This window comes from Tympanuchus pallidicinctus, unplaced genomic scaffold (genome assembly GCF_026119805.1).
Source record: "Tympanuchus pallidicinctus isolate F22 unplaced genomic scaffold, pur_lepc_1.0 scaffold3, whole genome shotgun sequence".
NCBI classification, from domain to species: Eukaryota; Metazoa; Chordata; class Aves; order Galliformes; family Phasianidae; genus Tympanuchus; species Tympanuchus pallidicinctus.
In genome coordinates, this window is record NW_026294747.1 from 42,795,613 (window position 1) to 42,808,290 (window position 12,678).

The following is a 12,678-nucleotide window of genomic DNA, read 5'->3' on the forward strand; positions in this document are numbered from 1 at the left end:
TAGCCTCTTTGCATAGGCTACAATCATGACAGCTGAGATACAGCTGAGCTATGAAATGAGGATCAGGGAAGGAAAGGTTTGCCAGAACATCACAGACAGCCCTTGTTATTTCGAAAGTATCGTGATACTGAGTCTCAGATGACTCCAAAGTGTTTGAACTAATATGTTCTTTCTAATCCATACATTATTTTTAAAGTGCAATCATTACATAAGTGTCACCTGGAAGATCTTCACTGCTTATATTACTATAACAGCCTTAAAATTACTCTGTTATTAGAAACCAAGTTTATCAGAACAGGATTGCAAGCAGCTCCACATAGAAAGACTACAGGTTACATCTCCCCAAGCTACAAAAGTCATCAAAATTCAGATTTGGTCTTTCTGGATCACAGAGTCTGAGCTCGCAGAAGCTCTAAGCAGCATTTCAGTGGGCTGGTCCCCACCTCACATACCTCTTCTTTCAGTAAGCAGGTAGCACATATCATATCCTGGACCTTCAGCACAGCCTTTAGCAGCAGTCCTGTCCATGTTGCCATTCCACCCTGAAGACAAGCTTTTCTATCCAGCAGGTATCCTGACAGACAGAGATGCCCAACCAGGACACCATTCCAAAGCCATTCTCCTCAGTAAGGCCAATTTCAAGCCTCTCTTTAGCACCATTTAATACCTCCCATACAGGCAGGTGTCTCTACCTCTAAAGGCATATTCGGAAGGTATGGATGAGCTGGGTCAAGCCAGCTGGGTGCTGCTGACATCTGTGTTATTCCTAGGACTTGCTGGCCAGCCTCTTCATACCAGCACAAGTTTAGCTACTTCCAAACATACTGCAACGAACCACCAAAAGTGCAGAAAGGTTGAATGCAAGTGGGTATGTGCAAAAATTATGCCTCTACAGCAAGCTGATTAGAAAGTATAAAGGCAGCCAGAGAGACCATTTGTCTGTTTGCACTTCTGAAGATCAGTCATTTGGTCTATTAATTGCTGCCAGGTTCAGTAGTAATATATGAAGATCTCTTTTACTGCAGTTAGCAGGTGCTCACCACTGCATTAATGAAGTGACCTACTTTGTACGCTCAGTGGTTATTTTCCAGATCTGAGTATCTTGAGCACAGACAATAAGATCAAAGTGTACCAATCTGTGCAAGCTGTGTGGGTGCAGCTCCCATGCCATGGCTGCAGCCCAGTGCTCCTTCCACACTGAACTTTGCCAGGACTAGGTTCTCTATGGGAAGAAGTAGCAAAGAATAACATCACACAAATAACTTCTCTATTTTCAATAGATAGTTTAAACCAGGAGGAAGGTTCACGGAAGGAAAAAGAGGGTTAGAAGAGGATTCAGGAAGAGGAATGCCCAGAGCTCCTCCACGAGAGGCGAGAACTTCTACCAAGTTCTTTTTCTGTCACTGCATGAAGTGCCGTAATGATGTGAGAAGCTCACTAGTTATTCAAGCAAAAAACTGTTTACAAAAGTTGGCTCCTAAGGTCACTTCAGTGCCTAGGGAACCTCTGCTTTGTGGTATGAGTGCTTCACAGTGAGCCCTGACATCTGACCCTTGCATTGTTGTTCAGGGATCTGGTGGACCCACCCTGAACACCACCACCCCATCTAACCTCCTACTTCCCTGGTTTTCTTTCCACAGATAGAAATACATAAAGGAGGAGGTGCAATATCACCAGCTTATACCTGGGAGTGAGGCTCACAATGTCCTCAGGGCAGATACAGCCATCATTCAGCAGACCAGCATCTGGAGCATGGGGCACAGGAGGGGCTGGCATCTTGACTCAGGATATTTCTAGAGATATGGAAACAAAAGGAAGAGCTGAATGGCAACAGTTCAATGCATGATTGTATAGGTTGGTATTAGATATGCAAAATTTGATTTATATTTTTGGCAGAAGCATACCATGGTCACTAAAAACCTATTACTTAGAAAATCACTCAAGATGGAAGCACTTCAGAAACACCAGCACATGGTGAGGGGAGCTGAACTGCTGGTCTTCATCCACAGGGCAGTACCTGAAGACACACGAAGGCAAGTGGTGCTGTCATCATGGAGCCTTCAGGCTTGTATTTACTTATACATAGTATTTTTGACCACATTGGAGCAGATAAAATCGTGTTTTGCCAAGGAACTAGGTAAAGAGGGAAGCTACTTCACATATAGGTGATAGTGGGATAGGAGTATGTTTGCTTTGGCTTCTGTCAAGGGCTGTTTCTTTTGTTCAGCCCTGAAAGAGCAGGTATGGTTTCTGCAATGTCCAGACTGTGTGACTGTGTGTCTGAGTCCAGACACCGTGTGCTTAGTATCACTTCTGTCAGACCATGCCTTGGGGAATCTGTACCTTTCTGTATGGCTTCACTTCCTGTCCCTCCACTGCCGATGACATACAACTCACAGTGCTGCTGGCCAAGGGATGAAATGCACTGAGAGCACCAAGTCTTAACCCCGAGGGAAAGTGGCACAGGAAGAAGGGAGAGAAAAGGTGCAGCACAGCAAGTCATGAGGTGGGGCTGCTACTCCACAGCATCTTCTGGTGCATGGGATGAACTTCCCTGCTATAGTGATGAGCTTCAAAAGATGCTTGACTGCATCAAGAAAAACTTCCTTAAAGGAAGGGTTGTCAAGCACTGGAACAGGCTCCCCAGGGAAGTGTTGAGCCACCATCTCTGGATGTGTTTAAAAACCATTTGGATGTGGTGCTCAGGGAGATGATTTAGCAGAAGGTTGTTAGGGTTAGAGTAGTACGGTTAGGTTGTGGTTGGACTCGGTAATCTTTAAGGTCTTTTACAACCTAAGCAATTCTATGATTCTATCTGAGTACCAAATCCCCATCCAGGTATCTAGGCTGAACTGCTTTGGTCTGATTTTCACAAACAGAGATTATCTGGGACTTTCATTGCATCTCAACACATATGAGCATTTTAAATAAAAGGAGAGGTTCTCTCTTTTTGTGCCTTGCAAGATGTTCACTCAGGCTTCACCTTCTGTTTTATGCTTGAAACATCATTTGAGTAATAAGAGAATATATCAGGTGTTTCTCTAATGCGCATTGAGTCGTACTCTCTCTTGTTCTCGTAAAAGCAATGCTGAAGGAACAAATCTGGCATACAACTGAGGTAGAAGATGTTTTACAGAATCACAAATCAACAGGCATTTTTGCAGAGCTTTTCTGTTTTAATTCTTCCCACTGAAATGTGTTTAAATACAAATAAGTATGTCCTGACAGTATATTCTAACTGAGCACTGAAATATTATTGTATGGAAACGTATAAGCCAGAAAGTAGCATTGACAGGAAACCAATTGAAACAAAAGAGCAGTGTTACTAAATGCCAGCATGTAAAAAGGAAACACTGTGGTGAAGTAAATGGGGATCATGATACCATCTCAGTTTTCCAAACTGTGCTGTGCTAAGAAACAGAGAATAAAAGCTGTCATGATATGTTAACCAATGTGATTATACCTCATTGCATAAAAATACAGAGAAGCCTCTATATTAGAAAAATCATTTGTTGAAATTCAGTACCACATGGTACGACCTTGGAAGGAAGCGGCATGCATGAGGAATGGCCACATGGCAGCAGCGTGCACTGGCACTGGTCCGATGGGTGCTGTGTCACAGAGCACTCAGGTGAGTTCACAGGTTACACTGAGTTTGTGCAACAGATTCACTGTTTGAGGTGCTTTGGCCCAGAACCACAAAGGCCTACCTTGTCAGTGTCAGAAACATAACCAAATAAACAATATAGCAGAGGTAAGTACTTGACCATATCAAGCAAACATACTTCCCTCTGCGTGTTTGTGGGTGAGACTGCCCACATGGCTTTTTGGAAGAGCAGTTTGCAGTCACTTCAGAAATAAGGATGCCTGCCAGGCTCTCCTAACATCCCATAGCAGAAGTATAACGAAGTGTTACGTGCAGCTGTAGTTACTGACTGAGCTGGAGCACAAGCGCTGTGAGTTCTAAGGGGAGGAGCTGGGCTGAGATGCACTGGAGGAACTTAACATTCCCACCTATATTTTCTCAGTAGCGTCTAAATGTTGTAATTTGCCACTGGAACTGAATCAAACTACAGAAAGCAATATGGGCTCATTGCAGTAATGGACAAATTGACATTGCCTGAGGACAGCTCAAGCTCTGACTGCCCAGAAATTCAGGGAGCATCTTGCACATGCTGTGAGAAGCTGAAGTGTGTATTTTTAAGCTCTGGAGCTTGGCAAACTTTGAAGCGGCTGAAAATTAGATTGATTGAGCATCAGAGACAAGAGCATTATTCTTATAAAACTCCTTCACTGTTCCCAGTAAAAAGATTGTTGTAAGCACAGAAATGTAAGTGCTTTGACAAGAAAAAGCAACAGCAAGGAGTAGACACTGGCTGACTTCTGTAAACCTGAAAAGAATTAATCTTTTGAAAATAGAAGTCAGGATCTCAGCTGTGGAATAAAAAGGCTCAGTTCCACTCTCTTCAACATAATTGTGCTATCTGAGCCATCTAGCACTGTGTCACATTCACAAGACATTCTGGTACCACTGTCATGGATTCCTCCTTTTTCTAGCATGGGCAAGGGAACTGTGGTGCGAAGAGAAGTGCGAAGCAGAGAGAGGAGGTAAAAAAAAGCCATAAGGAAAGAAAGAAATGCAATGAAGTAGTCCAAGCAACCACAGTATTAGCCACAGTCTACATGTATGTGCACAGAGCTGTCACAAGTTGTATAGGAGCCACACTGCACTCCACAGTGTCCACCTGAGCAGCTCTCTCTGCGGGCAGTGGGAAGGCAGTCTGCCCAGAAACTCCTCTATTGCCCCAGTTAAGGAGCAGGCACGGTCACAACTGGAGTCCCAGGACATCAGCCTGGAGAGCCATGCTTTGTAGAGGGACAGCACCTGGAAGTGGGGAGAGGGCACAAGGGGTCAGCCCTGTTCAGAAAGAAGGATGAGGAGGAAAGCCATGACAGTGACCACAAGGCTGCAAGCCTGGAGTGCACAGTGGAGGGTTTGCTTGAGAGGGATGGCAGTGTGTCTTTAGTCAGCCTAAGGAAAGCAAGGAAGCCAGGATTTGGAGTAAACACGCTCTTGCTGGCTGCTGAGGACTCGCCAAAGGATCCGGTGTGGTCGAGCAGCCAAGGAGGACTGGGGCTGCAGCTTGCTGGCCATCTGTGCCTGCCAGCCTCACGCCAAAGCTGCTCCCCACAGGACCCTTCCCTGACACACGCTCTCATTCTGTCAGGCAAGGGAGAGAAGCGAAGGAGGAGAGGTACAGAATGCTATCTTTCTGTAGGGGGGGGGATTTTCAATGTTAACAAATTTCTGCACTCCTTTAAGAGCTGTGACTGATTGCACCGAAATCCTCTTGCAGACAATCTGAAGAGCTGAGGAGTATAATATAAAAAATGCATGTGTTATGCAGAGCCACACTCGTGTTATTGCTCTCCTACCTGCAGCACATCCTGTGTGCCTCTGACTTCATTTAAGCTACATTAGACTACGGACATATTTTAAAGAAATGCCCACTCTCCAAGAAGCACCAGTTCATGTGGTTACATACACTCTGCATTACATACTGAACCTCTCATCCACAGAATTCAGTGCCTGAGTAAAGGCAAATTTGTATCCAAACAAAAACCTCTTGCACATTTACCTAACAATTCTCCATGAAATATTCATGTGCTTAACTACTGACACAGTAAAACTTCACACCAGCTTTCCTAATGTGTATGCCTACATCTGTGTATGCCTGTAGCATCTACATGCATTTTTACTCCTTGAGTGTAACATCCCATACACATTCCTTGGGGCAGGTGGTTATTTACACTCACCCTTGTCTCTGCCGTAAACATCTGAGAGGAAACAGAGGTGGAGGAGGAGGACTGGCTGAAGGGCGTCCAGCATCCCACTCCTCCCAGCTGTGACACACGGTGTGTGCTGTGGCTGTATTTCTGACAGGCCTTTCTTTAGTTGCAGGGAATCTCTCGCAGAATGTCCCCATGCTGTCAGGAGCACAGTCTGATCACAGGCACTGCATTTCTCTCATTCAGAAGGACCTCCTGGCCACTTGAGTGGGATTCTGAGGAAATGCCTCAGGCGTCCCCACCTGTGGGCCGCAGTGCTGTGCCCACGTGGAGTTGCTTGTAGCCACATTTGCCGTGCCAGAGGCTGGCCGGGGGATACAGTCAGATCATTTTGAATTTGTAGATTTTTTTAAATGAAATTGAATTGAAAGAAGCATTAGCTTCATCAAAAAGCCAAATTCCGTTAGAGTTATCAAACATCACTCAGCTGCGAACAAAGTTCTGCTCTTTCTCTGTGCTTATTTGCTCTTTTCATGTCCTTAGCATTGATTTCCCACAGGTTTCCTACCACTATGTACAGTCTGATGAGGAGATTCTTTCATTGGGCCCCTGCTGCATCGTCCTCTAACTGCCTAGTGACAACAGACACAATTAGCCTGAAGGGGGGGAACGGCCAAAGAGAATCCAGTGAAATGACAGCTGCAAACATACCGTTTGATACCCTTCAGTGTGTGCTAATGACTCTTTTCAGCACATGCCAGTGAGAGACATTGTGAGCATGACTGAGGAGTGGAAAGGAATGAGAGCTGAAGAAAGTAACACAACATTTTTTATCAAAAGATAAATGCACAGTGAATCATTATAGATAATCCCTTGCTTATGCATGAGTTTACACATGACATACCACAAGCAGAAGGAGAAAGTGGTCCACTTCTGCCCTCAATTACGTGGTGCAAGGGCCAGGCAACTTAAGGGGAATGGCATCTCCTGGAGGAGAGAAGACAGAGCAGATCTTACAAGGTTTATGAATATCTGAAGTGTGGGTGTCAAATGGATGGGGCTCTTTCCAGTGGGGCCCAACAACAGGACAAGGGGCAATGGGCACCAACTGGAACACAGGAGATGTTCCATGTATACATGAGGAAATTCTCCCTCACTTTGAGGGTGACAGAGCACAGGAACTGGGCTGCCCTGGGTGGCTGTGGTGTCTCCTCTGGAGATATTAAAAAACCTATCTGGAAACTTTCTTGTGAAGCATGTTCTGCTTCTCCTCTGCTCTGTCCCAGAGGTGTAAGCCCAGTTCTCAATCAAGGGCAATGCTCTCTGTGCTGTTTCTTGGCTTGCATACAACACAATTTGTCATCAAAAGCCTGTCTGTCTATTGGTATCTCTAAAACACCTACTGCCTCGTACAATACCTGTGCAGCGTACATGGAAGTAAGTGCTTATGGGTAGCTTAAAAATGTTTTTATTTATGTTACAATTTCCATAGGTAGCTTGAAATAAACATTATGTACTTGCTCTGCTCCTTCAGAAAAGGCTTGTTAGATTTTTTTTCTATTTCCTGTTTACCTGTTTCTCCTGAGCTTCTTCCTTTTTTTAACTGCTGTGTCTGAATCTCCTTCATGTGTTCCTAAAAGAGATGAGAACAAAAAAGTCTGAACCTCTTACAAGAATATTTTTAAAAAGTTTTCTAAAGAAAATGATTATTCTGGCTAAAAGAATGTGAATTGCACCTGCTGCTTAAATCACAAAGGAAACCTATCTATTTTAATTTGTAGTAAAGTACAGGATTGGGTGAGGCTAAATAGGTATGTGAGCTCCTTTGTTGTTTGAGCTCATATTGCCTAGGGCTTGGTTCCATCAGCTAATAAACAGCGCTGGTGACAAGATCAAACAAATACCCAAGTAGGTATAATAGGTATAATAGTTGGGTCTATTTAAAGTAATATTCAGAAGACAGAAACTGAGAAAACCATGAGTTTTCATGCTGCGACAAGTGAGACACAAGAGCCACTGTTGGAGGGACAGCACTCAGATCAGGGAAGAGGTTCAGGCACAGTTAAGCACAAGGAACACTTCACTGAAATTTAAAAATATATATTATGAATAAAACATTTAAATCTCTATTTATTTATATTGCTTAAAATGAGTTCCTGCTGTAATACAGCTTGTTTCTAATAAATATGAAATACCTTCTATTTGTATACTTCTATAGCCCTTAATGGTAATCAAGTTGCTCCTTAGAGCAAAAAATTTGGCCATACGACTTAATAATCCTCCAAAACATGCTGGACTTCTTAGCATCTCTTACAGCTTCACCAGGTAAGTAGGTATCAAGCACGTTGATACTGACAACTGAATAACAAGTAAAGCTGCCAGCCTTCATGGGTAAGCACTCACTCCTCTTGCAAGAAGATGAGAGTTGGGCTTTGGTGAAGAAAAGCAGAAATGTAAAACAGAGACAACTGTATAAATGCACTTCTGTTATCTTTTTCTTCTTCACTTTGTTACATTCTCAATGCACGTGGCATTCAGGAACAATTCCACTTTTAGCAAAGGGGAATATCAGGTTTCCATTCATTGATATAAAACCAGGACAAGGGTCTCTATCTTCTTTGTCATACACAGCAAAGCACTATTCTCTTTGTAATCACAACAGATGGAGAAGGATTTCAGGGATCCAGAATCAATTCAGTCTGATAGAATTCTGCTCCACAAATGAGGTAAAGCACCACGTGCCACTCTGCCCAGAGGCCAGCAGCTTGCATATGCTTGTAGCTGGCAGCACATTGGCAAATGCTGCTTAGTGTTTTTAGGTACAAAGGGCATAGTAGAAATGTGTGAAGAGCAGGTGCCAAACTACTCTCAGAATGCCAGAGATGGGCAAGAGGAGTGACCCATAGATTTCCATCAGCTTAGCAGTGCTGCAAACAAGAGCAAAATTACACCGTCTCACCTCCATCTGGTTCTGCAGTGTGTGAAGAACTATCAAGGCAACCCAGCATCTATCTCCTCCTCTAAACACCTCCCTTCTAACAGGCTGACTTTCAAAGTGCTGAGCAGCCACAGCTCCCACTGAGATCACTGAGGGCTGTAGCAGCTTAGCATGTGTGAAAGATTGGGGGATTCTCACTTCCACATTTAAATACCATCACTGGTGTCTGATTTCAGGTATCCAACACTTACAATGGGACCAGAGCAAACAAGTATCTCCACTCTGACTAATAGCTCCTCAGAAGCTGAGCATATAAAAAACCAGTCGTGGGCCTGAAGGCTTCTTTCAGTAAAACTCTTTTCACATTAAGAAAATTGGAAGAAAGCAACATATATTTTAATTTAAATATCTCCTAATATATTTACTCAAACAAAATACCAGCCATTTCTAATACAGGACCATGTGTGCAGAATGCATAATGGAGTGCACTGGAGCTTTCTCTAGCACATCTTTTCATATCCTCACTTCTGCTTCTGATTAGATTGGAAGCACAGTGCTGGGATGGAGTAATGAACATCCACCCACTATTTTCTGTGAGAGGAAACTGAACAACCAGCTCCTTGGCCATTATTTCTGTGAATTTCCCAAGCTATGAATGCATCAAACAGTAACAGAAAAAAGCCCTATTTTTAAGGTGTATCTACAGGCTCTATGGAAAACAAAAACAAAACAAGAAATCAGATTTAACCCGTTTCCGGAAAGCCTGTAAGAACAAATTTTGACTCATTTGTTAGTGAGAAACCAGGTGCTTGGTAATACAAGATCATAAGGCCTCAAAAAGACACTGGCTTCAGAAAAAGCCACACATTTGCCACCCAAACTACAGCCATTTTCTAATCTGCTCGACTCCCAAAACAGCTCAGTATTTTTACCAAATGCTACCCTGTAGATTTGGAAATGGAGAACAATGATATTGAGGAGCATTACTCTGATGTACCATCCTCTCAACACGTAACAAATAAAGGACTTTGTTTCACTTCCACAAAATTAGCATTAATGCCATTAAGAGTCTATAGAATTTATTATGAAAAAATGGAAACAGTGAACGACTAACTGTGATCTTGGCAGCCGAAAGTTTGTAATTTGATGTAATATATATTAATGAGGGAAACAGTGTGAACTTTAATTCTTATGTGTTTATACATGGTCTGAAATACATGACATCAAAACCTTCAGTAGTAGCAAAAAGCAAGGCGCTTGTGTCCATGGAGTAATACAAGTATAACATTCAATTCTATTTTTTCCCTTTGACTGCCAATTTTATGGCACTTCATTTAAACCTGAATCTCCAAAGAATCAATTCAAATTAGCTTTATAATTTTCCCCAAAGAATCTGCTTTAAAATAAATTGAATTGGAACGTAAGACTTAGTAAATGAGTATAAGATTCAAGTGAACTTTTCTGAAGGAAAACCTCTTTTAATCAGAAGACAAATAAAGCTCAGGTGCAATAACATGACAGCTCTAAAAATAGTTTGTCCTTTGCTGCTGGTTTAACATTGGACAAACCATGTTTTGTGTAGTTGTGATGTCTAAGGATTTCTTGCCATGTTTCTGGTAATACAAGTTGATCTATAAGATGGTGTTCTACAGCAGACATCAGAAAGCCCCTTTTTAAAATAAAGAACTGTCATTGCATCAAATCTTAATGATCCTGCAGAGGACCGGCCTGGAAGGAAAGGCACAAAAATGCAGCTACGTGCCAGGGGGGTTGTCAGAAGAAAGCCAAGGATGCTCACCTAAGGTGATTACCAGATTTTAACCAATGACTAGATTTTCTGCAGAACATTGAGCCCAGATGTCAACAGCCCTTCTGAGTCCTATCCCCATCATTAATTTTCACTACATCTCCTTGGCAATTCATTTAGCTTCCTTTTACAGTGTTGAATAGCAAATATGGAGAAAGTGCTAAGTTTAATTATCATATCACATACACATAAAAATCACTTTGCCTTCTACTTATATGCAGCTGTGCTCAAGGTGGAAATCTGGCATTGAGATGATATTAATTCCAGCCACAGCTTCAAGTGGCCCCAGTGTCAGCTGTCACAGAAGGACAGTGGGGGACAGAATGTGTTCCTGCAGCACCTTGCCTACTGCAGTCTTCATAAAGCCAATGCAACAGCCATCCAGAGGAGGGGGCTCCTCCTGCCCCATCATGGTGACTTCTGTTTGAGTGCTGGCCTTCTCATTAAGCATGGACGGTGGCACCTACATCCAATATGTCACCAGTATCTGTATCAGGACAGACTCTACAACACCTCCAACATAATCATATGCGTTTTTTTATACTCAAAAAGAAAAAAGAAAACAAAAAACCATAACCACTCAATCCAACAAGGCAGTGTGGGCCAGCAGCTCCCTGCGGACCACGAAGGCTTTCTGCAGGGAGACAGGAGCCAAGAGACAGGGGCCAGGCCAAGACATGGCCACAGTTAGGCCTGGTTTGGCAGGGCCCGAGGCTGACAGGGCTGGGCTGTGGGGAGCTGGAGCCCAGCCCTGCTGGTGCCTCACTGAGGCAGCAGCCATTGGCCCCGGGCTGATGCGGGGTGCTGGGCTGCGAGCAGCTCAGGAGAGGCTGGGCAGAAGCAGTAAGGACAGCAGGGCTATGACACAGTTTCTAATATTCTTCTGTTTTACAGTAACACAGACAGACGCTACATTGAAGAGCAAAAATTCCTCCATTTTTCCAAGCAGCCTTCATCAATATTATTTCAGGCTTCTGCTTGAAAAGATATATTGCTGATATCCATATGGGCAATGACAAGACCAAGATGCCCACCAAAGCACAAACTACGAAGAACAAACATACCTTTGATTTTCCATAGATGCAGCCAGAGAAGTTGTAATTCAGGACACCTCGTTATTCATTTAATTATTCATTTTGTTTATTTACAGTAGAGATATTACACATAATATGGTGTAAATCTCCAGCATCCTCAAACACCAGATGCTGTTTTTTCTCTGCAGTCCCAAAAGGAAAAACCAGAGCATCACTGTGAGAATTAACAAAAAAGCCTAATTAAATCCTTTGCCAGAATGTTGATTTCCCAAAGATAAAAGCTGCAAATTAATAATAAGCTTCTGGTCACCTCCGTTATCAATTTTGCTCCCATTAGGAATTACAATAATCCATGTTTAAAATGGAAGACATCAGGTAAGCAAGCAAATTTTTTAAAAAATTATTTTAAAACTGCAAATATATAATGCCTCACCATTTTCTCATCTCAAACACAGACCATCAGGAAGCGCTGCTAAGGACATGGCTCAGTTGAATGAGAAGATACGCACAGATGGTGGTATAGATGCATGAGAGAAAAAGTCTTCACCCAGGATACAGAGAACTGTGCAGGGGCTGGACAGGTCTCAGAGGTCGCTGTCTTGTCTCCCTGCCCCATCACTGCACTGATAAACCCAAGCTCATCCTTGCAGGTATATATTCAGCCTGCTCTTAGACACCCCCTCTTTATGGGCATTTGACCACAGCTTCAGACAACAGATCCCTGACAGTCGCTCTCTGATTACTGAAGATTTTTTCCTGCTTTAAAGTAAAGCTCACTTGCTATAGTTTTATCATGTTAGTTTTTGTACTTCCAGTGGATGGGAAGAAAAGCGTTAATATCTGTAATTCCTGTTCATTTGAATATTGTTACCACATCCTTCCTCAGTTTTCATTCCTCCTTGAACAATCTCAGCTTATTATTCAGTTGTTCTGCAAAGATCAAGTCCTCCACAATACTCACAGTTCTTGGGACTCTTGCTAAAGGACCTTCAGGCAGTGGTTGCAATCAAATGTATTGATAAATGCCCATTTACCACTTTCCAGAGCATGTATATTCAAGCCTGGGAAGGAACACACACAAAAAAGTAACATAACTGAGCCTAGAAGAG

At 42.9% G+C, this 12,678-nt stretch overlaps 1 protein-coding gene across 1 annotated transcript in view; it reads right to left on the minus strand.

Moving 5' to 3' along the window:
- Positions 1-1,690: 1,690 nt before the first annotated feature.
- EFCAB11 (EF-hand calcium binding domain 11) overlaps positions 1,691-12,678 on the minus strand; it is a 77,395-nt gene continuing 66,407 nt past the window's right edge. The window contains exons 6-10 of the transcript XR_008209628.1: positions 12,531-12,630; positions 11,600-11,783; positions 7,363-7,423; positions 6,695-6,777; positions 1,691-1,793 (exon numbers count right to left, since the gene is read on the minus strand). The gene's annotated coding sequence lies outside the window, so the exon portion shown is untranslated. The remainder of the gene's footprint in view (positions 1,794-6,694; positions 6,778-7,362; positions 7,424-11,599; positions 11,784-12,530; positions 12,631-12,678) is intronic.